Source organism: Anabrus simplex, chromosome 11 (assembly GCF_040414725.1).
Source record: "Anabrus simplex isolate iqAnaSimp1 chromosome 11, ASM4041472v1, whole genome shotgun sequence".
Taxonomy (NCBI): Eukaryota; Metazoa; Arthropoda; class Insecta; order Orthoptera; family Tettigoniidae; genus Anabrus; species Anabrus simplex.
The window spans coordinates 51,653,462-51,672,130 of NC_090275.1; the positions used below are offsets into that span (position 1 = coordinate 51,653,462).

General features: G+C 41.3%; 1 long non-coding RNA gene across 1 annotated transcript in view; it reads left to right on the forward strand.

The window, feature by feature from the left end:
• Window positions 1–18,669, forward strand: part of LOC136883387 (uncharacterized) — a 407,793-nt gene that overhangs the window by 168,977 nt on the left and 220,147 nt on the right. The gene's annotated exons all lie outside the window — the stretch shown is intronic.

Here is an 18,669-nt window from a genome sequence, read left to right on the forward strand (position 1 = left end):
ACGGGTTCTATTTCCAGGCCTTGTATTATAACGTAGGCAACGGGTTTAGTAAACGTCAAGCCTTCCGCGTTTTGAGCTGCAGTCAATAGCTACGGAGAAGCCTGCTGTGTTGTGAAGGCTGCTTGACAAGCTATTGCCCTGGCCTCTGCTACTGCCAATACTCAACACCTGATCAGTGGAGATGGTAGCCTAAGGTTTAGCAAATTAAAGTCCGGCTTTGTGGCTAAATGGATACGATGCTTACGTTTGGTCCGATGGCCCCGGATCAATTTCCAGAATCAACCTCCTCATACTGTTAATTCCCCTGGCTTGGGGACTGCATGTTTATGACGTGTTCCCCATTAGTTTCATCCTCATTAGGACACCTCCAACCCTACACAGATACCATGCACCATGATTATTATTATTATTATTATTATTATTATTATTATTATTATTATTATTATTAAATGCAAATGCTGAATTTTACAGCGGTCGTACCCATCGTTCACTGGTTTATTAGCTTCCTCGGGAGATCAGTACTGGTGTCTGACCCATGATCACGGGTCGATTCAAAAGAGAACCTGAAAGATTGCGTTTCATTTTAGCAGTTGTACCTATAAAAATAAAACTATATTGCTCCTATAACAGCAGCCCTGCAGTGTCTTCCTGCAAGGATGTAGAAGGAACGGGAGTGAAATACCAGCGCTCTGTTATCTATATGATTAAATCAAAAATATGAGATGAACCAAATACGATGACTAACGCATGGTTGATAGTAGTGGCGACGTGACGGACCGATGCCTAGCACACCTATCCCCCCCACTCCGGTCACCGCTCCTGGCCGACATGCAGCAGCAAGCCGCTATGCGTGAGTTAGAGTGGAGAGGGACGAGAATTTGGGGTGCGATATCAGTCTCCGATGCTTAGCTCTCAGAAATACGTGCGACGTTTTTTCTCACTGCTTTCAAGTTTTGAAAATGGAACAATGTGTCAGATGCTTACATTATAATGTGCTTTATACAGTACTTCCATCGTTCTCAATTGAGGTTTGGGCTTCACCGATGGCCTTGGTAGCCCCCAGTATACGCCACTGCTCTTAACGTTACCCCAGAAACGCGACGGGGATTCTCTATAAGTCTTTTCTCATGTGAAGACTGTTGCCTACTATCAGTCACAATCAAGTTGGGGAGTTTTCATTATGGGTTCGAACTCCACTGTCGGCAACCCTGAAGATGGTTATCCGTGGTTTCTCATTTTCACACCAGGCAAATGCTGGGGCTGTACCTCAATTAAGGTAACGGCCGATTCCTTCCCATCCCTAGGCCTTTCCTATCCCATCGTCGCCATAAGACATATCTGTGCGACGTAAAGCAAATAGCAAAATATATATATATCATTATGATGGTAGGCCCACTTGTCTACTGCCAAATCAGAATCGAGTTGAGCATTTTTCATTATAATGGCAGACGCCAACTCTCCACCTGCCTTTTTACATCCTCAGATGTCTTATTGCTTTTCCCACCTGAAGTGAACATAGGTCATTACAATGACGTCAGTAGGAATGGCGCGATTAAAAGCAATTGTTTCATATGAAATACTCGATCAAATGAAAAACACCTATTTTCTCACTTTTAATGAACAGTATTACGCTGCCTATCTAACAGTCCATAGTTCCAGAGCTGGAATGACCAAGCCGCAGACAGCCATGATCCCTGAACTCTCTTCGTCTTTTTTCGGAGGGAGGTGGTGACGTCGAATAGTGGAGAGTCCCAGGGCAAAAACTATGCCATTTAACTAATCTGTTTCCTAGAAGCAAATACAGTAGAGACAATACGCGACACTTACGGATTTCGCCTTGCTAAAATGGGAGACAATTCGACGGTGGCGCTCCTAGTGACTTGACCTGAACAAATCGCGCTAAATTCAAATATCAATGGAAATGTATATACGGAAATGGATAAATAAATTACCTCTAGAAAGAAAGTGGTATTGATATATTAACTTCGAAGTTGCTAAAGCAGTTCTGGATAAATGAATGAATAATTATTTAAAATGTTATTATTCAAAGACTGAAATTAGACACATAAACAAGATATGAAATGGGCTGCTGTGAAATGGCTTGATCTTTCATTTATGCATTACTTTTTTAGCTTTAGCATTCCTGCCTGAACTTTTACGGTTAGATTTGTCTTTTTTTTTCATTTAAAAAACATTGTATGATCACATTAAGACACTTGTCAATAAAAATATCGGCACATTCCTTGCACACATGATGCAATGAATTAACATTTAAAAGCTGGACAATTTTCCTCTTAACCATGAAGCCTACTAACAGAAAGAAAATCTATAAAATTCCTTCTTTAATCTGAGAAGAGAGATTAAAGAAAGAAAAGTATGAAAATGTTGTCGATAGTGATGCTTTGAGGAGTATTTACGTACAATTAGAGTAAAAATGTAATATACCCTTGGCTGTATAGTCGAGGATTTTTAAAGTCGCTGGCCTGGAAATGATCTGAACAGATCTTATAATTCTTATATAAGCGTAACGTTCCTTCTTTCTTGTACACCTTATCCAAATCACTTCTGTGACATTTCAAAACCCACAGATCACACCTACAACAACACATCGGTGTTGAAGGTTAACTGCTGCACTATAGAATAAAATATGCGTATTACATTTTATGCCAGTTAAAATATGGGTCGAGCAGGTCAGAAGATTATGAATTACTATAAAAATATCTGTCACTGGAAGAATATATATGCAAACACAATATTACTTACATGTTCTTGTCACGAGGGAACCTGAAGAACGACCGCGCATTTTTCTCTACTTCGTAATTACTGCAGCCAAACACAGCACATACCTTTCCCCTCATGTTGAGAGGAGATATCAAGGAATGACACACGCTACTATTTAATTATGTCAACTCACTGAAAACGCATAAATAACACCAAAAGCTTCACACAAAAATACACGTGCTCTTATGAGAGAATCAGTACTGTTCAGGTCTATCCGCTAGAATGAGTTCCAATAGCTGTCCCTCGATATCTCGCTCACTGTCGTGTATTGTCTCTACTGTATTTGCTAGAAGTACCCGATGAGTCGGAAAATCTCAGTTCACTACAATGGCGGCGGAAAAATCTATCTGACTTGGAGGCAAATTTTTCCCCTCTTCACTGCTGATTTGGAATAATATGAATGTAGAACTTAATAAAAGTGAAGGGGAAGAAGCTTTTCATAAGAAACGGCTCTTCAGGGTTGAACCTTGAGTTATTTAGTTAATTGTGGTGCACACTGCTCATTCAAAACAACGCGTCAGAGTAGGAATCGAATATCTGGAATACTATGATGAACTGATGTGTTACATACCAGCAGTATCAGAAAATGTATGAATCAGAGGAATGGCATGCTAAAGAAGAAAGTTTTCTAACTCCCCAGCTATTTCCCGCCAATATTCAATTAGGCTGTTTTACTTGGTACGCACCAGTAATCCCATATATCGGAGTTGAGTGGCAACATAAGAGACAAAGAACATCTCAACAAACAATGGTCAATGTAATGTTATTGTTGATCAATGTGATGCGCTTTCGGTATTGTAGGCCTTCACAGTTAGTTTTCTTCCGACTCTGAAATACCACTCTTATCATAGTCGGTACGGTGAAACTGAATAAAACATAAATGATCGGAAATTTCATTCTCTATAACTTTTGTTATGTAGTATTTTTCGATAGGACCTATAAAACAGGTATTTAAAAATTAAATTTTAGGTGCCTCCCCCTAAACTACAATTTCATCCAGGGTGAATAAAATTATTTATAGCTTAGACTGTAGTTTCTTATTCCCCGACTCTACATACCGATTTTCTTTAAATTCTGTTAACCCATTTTCTCGTGGCTCGGCGTTGATATGGACTTTGCAACAAAAATACCAATTCATGAATATATGTGTCATCATAGCCGGTACGGTAAAAATGTGCAAGACATAAATGATCGGAAATTTAATTATATACCTAGTTATAAATATTTGAGAATTAAATTGTAGGCCTTCCCCTAAACTACAATTTCACTCAGTGTGAATAAAATTGTTTACAGCCTAGATTGTAGAGGCACATCTCCCGACTTTACATTCCGATTTTCATTAAATTCTCTTCAGCCGTTTTCTCGTGATGCGTGTATATACTTACTTACATACATACATACATACATACATACATACATACATACAGACAGACAGACAGACAGACAGACAGATAGACATACATACATACAGACAGACAGACAGATGGACAGACAGAAATTACGGAAAAGTAAATAACGCATTTCCTACTTATTGCGAACACAGGTATTTTTACATCTAATTCTGTACGGTATATATATGATAGAGTTGTAACTTTCAGAGAACTGTAGGAAAACCATAAGTTAGTGCATAAAATTTGAGTTATGTCAGTTCTTCTTATTTTATGTCCGGCTCCATAGCTAAATGGTTAGCGTGCTGGCCTTTGGTCACAGGGGTCCCGGGTTCGATTCCCGGCAGGGCCGGGAATTTTAACCTTAATTGGTTAAATTCGCTGGCACGGGGGCTGGGTGTGTGTTGTCTTCGTCATCATTTCATCCTCATCACGACGCGCAGGTCGCCTACGGGGGTCAAATCAAAAGACCTGCATCCGGCGAGCCGAACTTGTCCTCTGACACTCCCGGCACTAAAAAGCCGTATGCCATTTCATTTTTTCTTATTTTATTATTAACTACGTAAGTTTTGTACTGTAATATAACGAGCATGTATAGATATAGTACTGCACAAGTACATACTTCTTACTGCATTTCATTTTTTAACTTATTTGTTTTGTATTAGGTACTTACCGTGAAAAAAATGAAATTTCCATGTTCTTTGAAATCATTTAAGAAAAGACTAGGCAAACAATTGATAGGGAATCTCCCACTTGGGCGACAGCTCTAAATGCAGTTCACTGATGATTGTGTGTACAGGTATGTTTTCATCTAATTCTATATACTTATTTCATGGAGTTGTCACTCTGGGGAAAAGGCTTTATAGCATCAAAACTTGATTCGAAGAGATGGCTGCAGGAGAAACCTGAATCTGAAAACAAGATGACGCGTAGGGAAGTAGTTCATAGAATGAAGACCAGATGGCAGCAGCAAGCATTGATTGTTGTTGCTGCTGTCGTACGCACTACACAGATGCAATAGGAACGGTGACTCTAATGTGCCGTGAATCGGATCACTGTATCGATTCGGTAACGTGAACGGAATCATATGAATCGATTCAGTAAAATGAATCGAATATCCCATCACTATTGGAGAGTATGCCTCTGCTGGCAAGACCTAATGTTCTCAGTGCACGGTATCGTCTGGTTTGGGCTAGAGCAATTTTATTACTTTCATTAACCCGTCTCAGTCTCATCCTTGGCTTTGGCAACATGAAAGTGACCGAGGTACAGGGTGGCGCACGAAATGTCATACACTGGAAATTGTTTATAGAAAATGTAATATACGACATATTGAATACAAAATGGCGTTACAACATTCACTGACATTCTTCATGGTTAGTCCGTGTACAGGACATGTTCAATATGTCCACCTTCTCGGTGTACAACAGCTTCGAGATGAACCCGCATGTTCGTGATCACTCTACGACACAAGTCCTCACTCAACCCTCGGAAGAAAGTCACAATGGCCGCTTGTACTTGCTGTACATTTTCTGGTTTATGGCGGTAGATTGTCTCCTTCAAATATCCCCACAGGATGAAGTAGCAGGGATTGAGATCGGGACTATGCGGTGGCCAGATTGAGCCGCTCTGAAAACGCTTGGGATATCGATGGAACATCACACGGGGTCCGAAATGTTCATTCAGGAAGTCCCGAACAATATTTGCCGTGTGCGGACGAGCTCCATCTTGCATGAACCATTATGTCTCTGTTGATAGTCGTGATGCAAAGAGTTCTGGAAGGAAACTGTTTGTCCACATGTCCAAGTAACGTGCACTATTGACTGTGTCATTGAGAAAGATTGACTCAATAATTCCATGACTGTAAATTGCAGCCCACACAGACAGTTTCACACCATGACTTTCAACCTCGTGCACAATAGCAGACCGGTCTTTCGCCCAAAGCCAAACATTCTGTTTGTTCACTGGACCATTGAGATAGCCTCATCACTGAACCATGTGTTGTGCAATACGGGATCACCTTCTGCAATAGCCCACGCAGCCAACTGTACTCGCCGTTGCTTGTCAAGCGCCGTTAGTTTATGACCTGTTGTCATTTTGTATGGAAACACGTCAAGGTCAGACTGCAGTATTCTCTGAATTGGCCGACGAGAGATGCCCAGCCGAACACATGCAGTTCTGGGGGCTCCGAGCCACAGCCGCAACATTCTCCGGTGAGCGGACCGGTTTGAGGCGGGGCCGTTTTCTTTCCGGTATGTTTCCTTCTGTTTAAAATTGCCTGGCCAGTCTTTATACCGTCTGCCGGCAAGGAGCCCACCGAGAACGGAAATGAACACGAAACCTTTCCTGGGTCCGAGCTACGCTCTTTCTTTCCGCATAAAACACCACTATCTTCACCTTCTGTTCACACGTCATCTCCCTTTCTCCGCCATGCTGTATAACTGGCAGCCGGTACGCATACGCGACATGTGGTGCTGCCTGTCGGATCACGCATGAAATAAGGTTTCTGTTCACAAAAGGACATGGTTTGAGCCCGGGTTTATACAATTTTATAAAACATTTCCGATGTATGACATTTCGTGCGCCACTCTGTATGAGTGATGCTAGTAATGTCATTCCTTATACAGCCATTCCCTGTCATGGACGGTGTGAAAATATTGCCCATGGGGTCAGTTGGTGCGTTCATTTTAGTGGGCTTGGCAGACTGATATGTAATAACAACTTCTGGCTCCGTGAGGAAAACAACGGGAAGCTACTTCACTTCTCATTTCCCTAGTATGCCTCTTCAGTGACACCTAGGCCACCTATGATAGCTAATGGTGGAACTGTTGAGGATCAAACCAGCCTCTAGGCTGAGCACTTAACATACATTGCAGAGTAGGCTTGTGGCTAACAAGTGGCTACGGCAGGTCCGTGGTCGGACAGCTCTGCACACTGACCGACCAACTGAGCGGAGGACTGTTGGTCACAGCTCTACCGTTGCTCTCTACACCTTTGCATTCGGGCTGGTCCCCACCGTCGGCTGTCCTGAGAATTGTTTTCCGTGGTTTTCCATTCTTCTGCACTAAGGCGAATGCCGGGAACAGTTCGTAGTATAGGCCACGACCTCTCACCCCCTCATCCTCTCCACACATCTCCTACACCGCGACAAATCTCCTGGCCTGAGAGACGGCATCAGCGTCTCAGAGGCCCGCCCCCTCCCGTTCAATGGAGGAATGAAAACTGTTTAGTAGGAGGAGGATAGAGTGCGGCGTTGGTAGGAGCACGTAGCTGTGAGCTTGCATTCGAGGTACGATAGGTTCGAATTTATCTTCGGCAGCACTGAAGATGGTTTTCCGTGGTTCCCCATTTTCAAACCAGGCAAATGCTGAGGCTGTACATTAATTAAGGCCACGGCTGCTACCTTCCCAATCCTAGTCCTTTCCCATCCTTGCATCGCCGAAAACCTTCGATGTGTTAGTGCGATCCTTTCGCAGCCAGTCCCTGTGATGAATTGCGTTTACCTAGTAGGCCTCTTCAGTGACACCTGTACGGTTTGTGACAGCTGATGGTGGATATGTTGAGATATCAAGCAGCCTCAGGTCGATTACTCAATCAGTTAGTGTATGAGTTCACACAAACATGAACACGCCGAGAAAGCAAAACATGATTGACTTTATCTCTGCGCCTTTTAGTAGTGTGACTAATTATCTTCTTGTAAGAGTTGGATTACTTATTGTTGATGGACGATAATATTATTTACAACATGTATGCTAATTAATGGCGTGTGGCCTCCGAAGAGGCCTAATGCAGGTCTTTCGAATTGATGTCTGATAAGTGAACTGCGCTTCTGTGAGAATTGGTTCCTACGTATTATGAATTCTGTTGATGAAGATGGCACACACACCCATCTCCCGAACCATCGGAGCTTAAAATCCCCGACCCGGCCGGGAACCGAACTCGGGACCCCGTGGATCAAAGACCAACACGGAACCGAACCACTTGCATGCTAACACAGCCTAAGAGAAAGCCAAGTGACCGTACTAATTCGAAAATGCAGTAAATATTATGTTCATATCAGAACATCTTTCTCTGCCAGTTTTTCCGCACAGGCGGTGTCGCACATACGGATCTGGCCCTTCCGTACGCCTACCCTGTATTCACTATTGCGTGTTTCAGTGGTGGTTGATAGTGCGGTTTTGTTGTGTGTTTATGAAGAGGAATGCGTTTGAACAAACGCAAACAACTAATCCCCGAACTGTAGAGATTAACCATACTCAGTTAAAATCTCCGATTTGGTCGAGAATCGAACCCGGAGCCCTCTGAACCGAACCCCAGTACGCTGATCTTCTTCGTTACAGTCTGATCTTTCCTCATTCAATAGGTTCTCATAAGCCCACTTCCCGATAGGTATCAGTACAAGATTAGTTTTCTCCTGTGCATTCACCTTTACTCCTTAAAGCTGCATGGAATTGCTTAAATCCTAACTGGCAGTTTATTTCTGTACATACCTTCTCCCACTGTTCATTTTTATCTTTTCTAAAAATAATTTTCTGTTCGTCATGTGTTTTTCTATCATCTTCTGCTTTGTGTTCAACCATATATGAAAATATTAGCGCTTATTCTCAGTTATCCACAGAACATCTTGATTTATCCAATAATTGAATTTTCGTTCCCCTGAACACTTCCCAGCACTTCGCATTCCCGTCTTTCTTACAGCCTTAATTATCTAATCATACATTTCTTTTGTATTTCCCAGTGACGTGCACTGAACACCAGCTACGAAGTATCCCAGCGCTGCTGGTGTGAAGAGTTTTGTATTTACATTTATTATTATTCCTTAGGACGCTTTTTATCAAGTTCAGAAAACTACAAACAGCTAAGTCAACCCAAGTACAGCTGTCTCGACAATCCTCTCGGTCTACAGAAGTTCAGCATTCTCCAGCGGCCAGGGGCCTATTTCATAAAACTAATTAATAATATTTCTTAATAATATTAGAAGTCATAAAAGTAATTATTAGTTAACCAAATTTTGTTTCATAAAGATTTATACATGACTAATAAAATCGCTTCACTCATAATATTAGTTCATTAGTCAGCTGATACAATTGGAGGATAGAATCGGTTTGTTGCATGTTCTTAGTTTGTGTTTGTTGCTCGCAGTAGGCACAGTAAATAGAGAGATGCATGATCCGCCTAGTCAATACTATGTGTTAAATTTTTTTATGAATTTATATTTCACATTTACATTATATCTAGTACATGTTTCGAGAATATGCACATTCTCTTCTTCAGTTAATTAGGCACCACTTGTATTATAACACCGACCATATAAAGTTCATATCAACCTGGCTGCATAAACAGCTATTAACTGAGGGTAAAGGCTTGACAACTTGAATTTACGTCATTTTATATTATTCTTAATGTCATCCTACTTGAATTTTATAAGGGAGTATTGGATCACCAAGGACAGTGTGACGTCACATCGCGACAGTGTTCAACATTTTATCCATAAAGATATCATCCTACTGTGTTTATATTGAAATGACAAGATGGAATTTAATTCCATGCCACTATCCATCAGTTTTTAATGTTACATTGTACTTGTCATATCTTTTAAGTGGAAAGATTCAGAGAAATCAGGCACTGAACTTGGCAGACACGACAATTATGTCCTTTTCGTGTTACACCGTAACCATGTGTAATTCATTTCATTTGTTACTGTTGTTAAATCAGTGGTAGGAAACAGTGCAGTCAGTGAGGTTATTGAGCAAGTATAGCTGTATTGCTTCCAGGTTTTGTACTTCCTCTTAAAACAATAATCACCACCTGTTTCCAGGTTAGTGAAAATTAAAAGTTGTAATTTCTTAAGAATTATCACAAATTTTACTGTTGCGACTGTCATACCCGTAACCATGGATTCCTCATTTTCCAGTTTTACATTTTCATAATTTTCTTTCCACTTTTCCTTTCACCAAATAGTGGTCACTGATCAGATCCACATTCAGCTCCTCCACATACTTTTACATCCAGCATTTTAGTGTTTGGATGTAATGTATTGTAGACTTTTAGATATTATGTTTTATAGTCCGATTCGTTGGCCGAATGGTAGCGTACTGCCCTTCGGTTCAGAGGGTCTCGGGTTCGATACCCGGCCGAGTCAGGGATTTTAATCGCATGTGATCGATTCATTGCAATTCAGAAACCCGGTAAACCGGAAGACCAAGTCGATACCTACCGACCAGTAGCATTGCTGAGTGTTTGCTATAAACTCCTTGAGAGACTTGTGTACAATAGGATTAGTTCGGCCATTAATGAAGTGATCCCAGTAGAGCAAGCTGGATTCAAGCAGAACCGAAGCTGTGTTGACCAGGTGTTAGCAGTAACAACTCACATTGAGGCTGGTTTTCAAAGGGGTACTAAAACATCTGCAGTCTTTGTAGATCTAAAGGCTGCATATGATACTGTGTGGAGGCAAGGATTACTGTTGAAGCTGCAGCGAGTTATCCCTTGCAAAACTGTAACCATATTGATCAACAATATGCTGACCGAAAGGCATTAGTCGTCTTAGGAAGCTAAAAAATGGCCTTCCCCAGGGATCAGTATTGGCACCTCTTCTATTCAATCTCTACATATCGGATATTCCTGAGACAAAATCTTATGCAGATGACCTAGCCATTGCCATTCAATATCCAGATTTCAGCCATGCCGAGGCCATCCTGATGTCTGACCTGAATACACTTAGCTCTTACTTCCGAAACTGGAGACTACAACCCTGCATGAATAAGACAGAATCTGCTTGCTTCCATCTCCACAACAAGTTGGCTAATACAAAACTCCAAGTATGCTTCAATGGCTCAGTGCTAAAGCACAATCCTAACCCAAAGTACCTCGGGGTAATGCTTGACCAAACCCTATCTTATAGAAAGCATCTTGAAAACCTCGGATCTAACTTGAGATCATGCAATAATATTCTACTTAAATTGTGTGGAACTTCATGGGGTGCTTCAGCAGACACATTACGACGTACTGCGCTTGGCTTCGTGTATTCTGCAGCTGTATACTGCTCTTCAGTATGGCTTAACAGTTGCCGCGTGAAGAAAGTCGATGTATACAACTTAACACCACCATGCGTATTATCTGGTACTCTGAAGCCTACTGCAACGCATTGGCTGCCAGTCCTGTCCCACATTGCTCCACCAAGCCTGCGACGTTCAAGAGCCCTTATTCAAGAATATGATAAGATCATGTCCAATCCAACTCTACCCACCCACAGGGATGTTGCAGATCTCTGGAGACAAAGGCTGAAATCCCGTAAGCCACCAATGAAAACAGCTAAGAATCTAATGGATGCTGGTTTCAATTTAAAAGAGGAATGGAAAGAGCAATGGTTTCGTACTGCTCCGGAGTGGCCAAGACTCTTTAATCCAAATCACGCCCCAGCTGGTTTCAGTTTGCCAAGAAAAGCGTGGTCATCACTAAACAGGTTTCGCACTAATTGTGGAAGATCTGCATTCTCCCTGAAGCCCCAGCGTGTGATTGTGGTGCATTGGTCCAGACCATGCATCATATAATGGACGAATGGCTTCTGCGTGCTTATGGTGGAGACCGGAAAGACTTTGCTGATGTCTCAGTATCCCTAGTGCAGTGGATAAATAATTTAGATATCCATGTGTAATTGTTCCCTACTTAGTACCATGTATTCTTTGCAGGTTTTTCTTTTGTATAATATTGTATATACTTGTCCATTATGTAAATTCCATACGCTTAATAATAATAGTAATAATAATAATAATAATAATAATAATAATAATAATAATAATATATATTATTTGTTTGTGTATGTCCCAACACTCTCCTCTTCATATACAACACACCACACTACAACCATCACAGAAAAACGCAGTAGTAATTACCTCCCTCCATAAACGATTGACGTCAGGAAGGGCATCCAGTCGTAAAACAGAGCCAAGTCCACACGTGCGACGCAGTTCGCACCCGCGACCCCGCAGGTGTGGGAAAGCGGCAGAAAAAGAAGATATTACATCTTATGGACCCATGTATATTTTTGGATTTTCTTATGTTAAAAAAAATCCTATTTCATATCCTATTCTCGCATTCATGTTACCTACGATTACTACATCTTTTCTTCTTGAAATACATCTCGAATTATATCCCAGTATCGGTCTTTCTCAGCTTCTGAGGCATCATTAGTTGCTGCATAGGTTCCTACTAAAATTATTTCTCTTCCAAAAATCAAAAATTCTACTAATATTATCCTTTTACTAACGAATCTCCAGTTCTTTATTTTCGATTTCAGTGTCTTTGTTATTAAAACCGACATACCTGCTTAGGCTCGTTTGCTTTCATCTATGCCAATCCAGAAATGTACATATGCCCTTCCTCACAATCTCTTTTCTTTGTTTCTGTCAAAACTACTGTATGCATTTTACACTTTTCTAGTTCCAGTGGGATGGTGTCCATTTTTGTTGAGAGACTTTGCACGTTCTAGCATCCAATATTCATTGTCCTTTTCCGTTAGCACTGCCGTCGTAAGTTAACCGTCCGGCTTTATTTTTGGGTCGTTTAGCATTTTCAGTTATTTCCGTATGGAGGGAAGGTGGCCCATTGATCGAGGTTTTCCTCCTCTAGCGTTTGGTAAAGCAATACCAGTCTGCAATTGTAATTATAAAATACAGGTGATAACAGTTATTTTTCTGTTTCGGTTTCATGTATAGCAGAGGGGTGGTTTCTTATTATTATTGTCCTTTGTTTCACAACTTTATAGTTTGTAATATAACTCGACACTTTACATACAAGAAATAGAACTTAATCATAATGTACATAAATTTACAATTTATGTCCTCATTATTCTCTTCGCTTTACAGGTTGCAAATTTTTCTATTTATGGTCCGTACTGAGCATTCAGGAATGTCCTGACGATGTTGCAGGTCTTCAAAACGACAGCCTTTTGTGCCACATTATGAGTGTAGTATCATTAGGTTTTCTGGAAATGTTTTTGGTGTTAGACCAGTCGGAGAAAGGAGAAAGGGAAGAATTGTCACTCTCTTGTTTCCAGATCCTTGCTTCTTCCGTAGCCAGAGGAGTATATTTTTCGATCTTCTCCCTGTATTTCTATTTCACATTGTGGTAATTCGGCATAGCTATGTCATTGAGATATGTGTGTTGGTTCTTTTTGTCTGTTAATGTTATGCCTGGTCCTTTGTGTGGCGTTGTTGTATCTGTTTTCTATGGTGTGATCCTAGTAGAGCTTAAAAGTTTCATTTTCCAGTACACTTTATGGGGAGTATTTGTACTAAGGTATTGTTATTATTATTATTATTATTATTATTATTATTATTATTATTATTATTTAAATCTATCAGATACGAGCGTTTGTCCTTTATCTCGTCCTGTGATTGCATTTTGTTGATTAAAAACATTTGTAAGATAGTAAGTTTTACATTCGATTCGGACATAGTCATGCGGTTGCGAGTATAAAACGCACTTTCTGCAGTGCCATGCCTAGTCTTTCTTTACTCACTGATCCCCCTGTTGTTCCGCCGTCTGTCAACTTTCACGCTTGCACTATGTGCATTCTGGTGGCATTTGGGCTTGCCATAACTGGATTACTATCTGCGTGTGACCAGAAGTCGCGGCAGCTTGTAGGTACGGCACGAGTAACAGAGCACTACACTAAGTTACAAACATTAGTTATGATAAACAGTGCGAGCTCTCTGAAAGAGATGAGTGTTGTTTATTAAATTGTTCATTACGCAGTACTCTCAGTAAATGTGTAACTAAAGCACAACTGCACTACCAATTTGGAACTTCACAGCAGCACGTTAGTTCACAAGAATCACCGCGTACGGAACCGATGTTTATTGTAAGGCCTTGCAACGTGAGATTAGCGCATGCGCAGCACCCATGCTTACCCTCTGCACTCCTTAAGCCGCATTTATGAGACTTCTATCACACGACCATTGGTAGATGTAGGATGCAGTAGTTAGTAGAAATTATGTTCAACCTTTTCCTCTCCCATTGTCACCGAAGACGTATCTCTCTTGGAGCGTGATTTAAAAGAAGATACCTCCTACAACACTGCTTACATTGAACCGTTCATGGTGGGGAAGTGCTCACTTGGTATATTTTTCATTTTATATGGGGAAAGTTCAAATTATAGAGGCCGGAATGAGAGAACCCTTATTTGTCCAGCAGAGCGTAAGAGCTTCAGCTACTATAAACATCTCCCGGGAAGTATTAAATATTAATTATTCTCTGCATTGTAGTATCGCAGAGAAAGCTGGCTGTATTGAAGGAACGTTTATCATGACCTGGAAGTGTCAGATATGAAAGTAGCGAGAATGATTGTTGATGTATACTGACAAGAAATGAAGTAGTTTGTCAAAGGTCGTTGCTTATTTAAATAATTATGTTGTCTCATACTCCAGATTTCTTTCTCTTACTTCGTTTTTATCTCGGATTCTGTATTCAGTTGTCGAAAGTAGGTTCCGTTCATTTTTTTGTTTTTGTTTTACGGTCTACTTTACGTCGCACTGAGACAGATAGGTCTTATGGCGACAATAGGACAGGGAAGGAAGCTGCCGTTACCTTAATTGCGGTACATCATTTGCCTGATGTTAAAATGGGAAACCATGGAAAACCATCTTCGGGGCTGTCGACAGTGGAGTTCGAACTCACTATCTCCCGAATGCAAGCTCACAGCCGCGAGCCCAAGCCAACTTACTCGGTTGTTCAATGTTTGTTTGTTTGTTAGTTACATCACGGGAAAAACGGTGTAACATAAATTCTGGAAAGTTGGTATTTAAGTTCAGAGATTGTCTGGTTGTGGAGTTGGCTATACAGTATATTATTTGACTAGCATACAGTGACATAGCAGTATGAAGAGAGCCAAAGCAGAAACTATGAAATTTATCCGTTAATATATGCTGCATCGAAAAATAGTGTACGAGTATAGTGGTAAGTGCTCATGTGACTGTTGTCACAGCCTTGTTGTAGCGGTATTTCCTGGAAGGGATGAGTGAGTCAGGCTGGGGAGCTACCGACCGGCTTGCGGGCACGTGACGACCCTGGCTTCTGTTATCCGGTTACCTTGGTTATCCGGTACGTTCTGCTGAGATGGACTGGTGGAGTTACTCCGGTGGAAAATGTGAGGAACGGCCACATTCGTGGGAGTTTTAACACTAGATCAATCAATCAGTCAATACTGATCTGGATTTAGGGCAGTCGCCCAGGTGTCAGATTCCCTATCTGTTGTTTTCCTAGCCTATTCTTGAATGATTTCAAAGAAGTTGGATATTTATTGAACATCTCCCTTGATAAGTCATTCCAATCCCTAACTCCCCTTCCAATAAACTAATATTTGCCCCCAATTTGTCCTCTTGAATTCCAGCTTTATCTTCATATTGTGATCTTTCCTACTTTTAAAGACACCACTGAAACTTATTCGTCTCCTTAAATCATTCCACGCCGTCTCTCCGCTGACAACTCGAAACATACCACTTAATAGTGCAGCTCGTCTTCTTTCTCCCAAGTCTTCCCAGCCCAGATTTTGCTACATTTTTGTAACGCTACTCTTTTGTCGGAAATCAAGTTGCTTTTCTTTGGATTTTTTCCAGTTCTTGAATCAGGTAATCCTGGTAAGGGCCCCCCAATACACTGGAACCATACTCTAGTGGGGTCTTATCAGAGACTTGTATGCCCTCTCCTTTACATCCTTACTACAATCCCTAAACACCCTCATAACCATGTGCAGATATCTGTACCCTTTATTTACAGTCCCATTTATGTGATTATCCCAATGAAGATCATTCCTTATATTAACACCTAGCTACTTACAGTGATCCCCATAAGGAACTTTCACCACATCAACGCAGTAATTAAAACTGAGAGGACTTTTCCTATTTGTGAAACTCACAACCTGACTTTTAACCCCGTTTATCACCAACATATTGAGAAGTTGCTTGCTGCCAACAACACGTAGTAAATATTACGCCCGCTCGGAGTGTTAGGGAAAAATAAATAAAACATCGTTCTTTTCACTCAGTGCATTTTATTTTTATCAACGTCTTTCATTTATGTACGTATTTATCTGAGAAAAAAAGCCATAATGGGAAAATATACGTTTTTAATCAGTTAGGATACAAGGTGGCATATAGAAACTGAAACATGTGCTAAAACTTATGTTCTGTTAGGGAAGTTACTGTATCACTGGCTGTAGAGAAACAGCAGTAGGCAGTTATGACTTTTTTAGTGCCATCTAAAGCATCTAGATTTTGTGAATGTAGTTAATAATGGTACTGACTGAGTCGAACACAAGGTTTACTACACGTCAAAGGAAAAGAAGAAGTGAAACAAGACTTCAACAATAAAAGTAAGATGAACAGAAATATTTATTTTTACTTTCGTGGTTCTAACGTGAGGTGTTGAGTAGTTTGGTCACTTTTTTTTTCTCAGGTTTTGCCCGCGAATAAGCTTAGCGCATACCAGGCAGTAAATGGTTGTCATCCGTGGTGGTGATTATTGTTTTAAGAGGAAGTACAACCAGGCAACCATCCTCTATATAACACTAATCGGAAAGAAAAATTAGAAGGGGTCCGATACTTAGAAAAATGAAGGTATCGGTCAAAGAAAGACAAGGGCTACGAAGGGCTCGAAAATGAAAGACTCCCTAGTCCTCGAAAACGTAATATCGTCGGGGTCGGAAAAGAACATGAGTTGCCCAAGGGAGGTCGGATACGATAGATGAAAGTGAGGAGCCTGACACAAGTAAGTGGAAGCAATGCCTGGACTCAGCTAAGGGCCCCGTGGTCGCAACCCACGCTTCCAAGTTAAGAGTCCCTGGGGCCCTGTGCAGTCGCCTCTTACGACAGGCAGGGAATACTGTGGGTGTTATTCTACCGCCCCCACCCATATGGGGAAAACATGTTATCATGACTGAGAGATATATTATCAAAGAGGGTCGTTAGAGTACGGATGATCGATGTGATCTTGCAGGCTGTGATGTGAAGTATTGATGGATGGCCATGACTGAGATATATACAGAAGGCTCTTGTATCAAAACGACCGCATCTCACCATACTCTGGAGACGTGATTATCTCATTCGTGGTAGTTTAATAGGCCGTGAATCAGTTCCCCTCCCTTTCGATGCACTGAACCCTACACTTGTCGACTCCAAATTCCTCACAAATGTCTCCCGAAAGCGATTCGTTAGATGCAAATAAAATAATCGTTATCAGTTTGAGTTTCATTTATTGAAAGACAGTCATGATCATTTGATTTTTCCCCGAGCTCGATAGCTGCAGTCGCTTAAGTGCGGCCAGTATCCAGCATTCGGGAGATAGTGGGTTCGAACGCCACTGTCGGCAGCCCTGAAGATGGTTTTCCGTTGTTTCTCATTTTCACACCAGCTGGGGCTGTACCTTAATTAAGGCCATGCCCGCTTCCTTCCCAGTCCTAGCCCTTTCCTGTCCCACCGTCGCCATAAGACATATCTGTGTCGGTGCGACGTAAAGCCAATAGAAAAAAAAATTGATTTTTCCAAAGGGAAATGTGACACTTTTTTAAATATATATTTAGAGATATACGGCCCGTAATGTGTGTTTAAAATAAATTGCTAGGTACAGTACATTTCCTGATGAAATCCCCAGTGGAATGGTACCAACACACCTGTTGAAAGTTGTTGAAGGTAGGGCTGGGTCGGGCGGGTCGCTACAACAGCACCGCTCCGGTATCCTCCCCGTGGAGAAAGTAAGTGAACGAACAACGGAAACTGGTGTGGTCTTTCATCTAGGACAGCATGTTGCGACTTCCCAACGCCAGACCCTTCTTACTTTCCACGCACACAAGGCTTCATTTGAAACAAGTAACCTGTACTTCACGACACAGGTTCTAGTTCTCTGCTCCGGCACCATGTGGGTTGGGGTTTAGAGGAGTGCTGAAACTGAAACAGGGGAACTCCCGTGGCTCTTCCCCCTGAGATTGTGGGTAGTAGGATGCATTCACGGTATCTCCTACCTGTTGTAAGATGTGACTAAAAAGGGGACTAGGGGCGCCCAACTTAGGATTATAGGTTCAATCATCAGTCACCACTGATCTGTATTTAGGGCGGTCGCCCTGGTGGCAAATTCCCTGTCTGTTGTTTACCTAGTCTTTTCTTAAATAATTGCAAAGAATGTGGAAATTTACTGAACATCTCCCGTGGTAAATTATTCCAATCCCTAACTCCTCTTCCTGTGTTGTTGTTTGAGTCATCAGTCCATTTACTGGTTTGATGCAGCTCTCCATGCCACCCTATCCTGTGCTAACCTTTTAATTTCTACGTAACTATTGCATCCTACATCTGCTCTAATCTGCTTGTCATATTCATACCTTGGTCTACCCCTACCGTTCTTACCACCTACACTTCCTTCAAAAACCAACTGAACAAGTCCTGGGTGTCTTAAGATGTGTCCTATCATTCTATCTCTTCTTCTCGTCAAATTTAGCCAAATCGATTTC